Here is a 1,154-nt window from a genome sequence, read left to right on the forward strand (position 1 = left end):
TCAGGTGCATACCGCCACCTACTGTACCGGGGTGTGCAACTTCAGGGCTTCATGTACTTAGCATAGTTATAATCAAAATAATAAATCAATAAATAATAATAAAAAAACTTCCTATATAGCTTTATACTATATACTCTAGCCCTGTATCTTTAAGAAAATTAAAGAGAGCCTTGCTACATTCCCACATTTTCTCATCTGCCCCCAAAATCCCCTTCAAACTCCATTCTTGTTCCAACTCATATATCTTATCTTGCAAGATCCTCCTTTCTGCATTATATTTTTTACACCTCATAATGATATGCTCCACATTTTCTGGAACATTACAGTCATCACAATTATCTGATATGCATTTTCCCATTAAAAACAGGGTTGATTTTAAACCAGTATGTCCAAGTCTTAATCTTGATATAATCACTTCTTCTCTTCTGCATTTCCCTTTAAAAGCCTTGACGTTAATCGATTTCTGAATATTATAATAATATCGCCCTTTGTTATCTATGTCCCACTTTTTCTGCCATGATTCTCTCACTTTTGTTTTAATTAATGATTTGGCCTCACCTTTACCAAATGGGACTTTCATTATTTCCTTGTCCTTTAATTTCAGTGCATTCTTTGCAGTCAAATCTGCTATCTCATTGCCCTCCACGCCAGTATGAGCTGGAACCCAACAAAACTGAAGATTAATTCCAATTCTCTCTATATTTAACATTATCATGGATATCTCTTTATATAAATCCTCTCTTATTGTTTCAGTTGAATTCAAACTATTAAGAGCTGCAACAGAGTCCGAACAGATAATAACTCTTTGAGGTCTTACTTCTTCTACCCATTGCAATCCTAAAATTATGGCTACTACTTCAGCTGTAAATACAGATAATTTGTCATTAATTCTTTTGCATATGGTTACATCAAACTCTGGTATGTACACTCCTACTCCTACATGATCATTCCTTGAATCTTTAGATCCATCAGTGAATATTGGTATATACTGATAGTAGTTCTGCTTAACATATTCCTGAACCAAATATCCAATATTATCAGCGTTCCTTTCAGTCCATTCTTTCTTTAGTTCTAAAAGTTTCAAGTCTACATTGGGAACTGGAAATATCCATGGAGGAACATTACCCCATACCATATTTGGGCCGTACTCAAAT

This window comes from Sinocyclocheilus anshuiensis, unplaced genomic scaffold (genome assembly GCF_001515605.1).
Source record: "Sinocyclocheilus anshuiensis isolate Anshui unplaced genomic scaffold, SAMN03320099.WGS_v1.1 scaffold1346, whole genome shotgun sequence".
Taxonomy (NCBI): Eukaryota; Metazoa; Chordata; class Actinopteri; order Cypriniformes; family Cyprinidae; genus Sinocyclocheilus; species Sinocyclocheilus anshuiensis.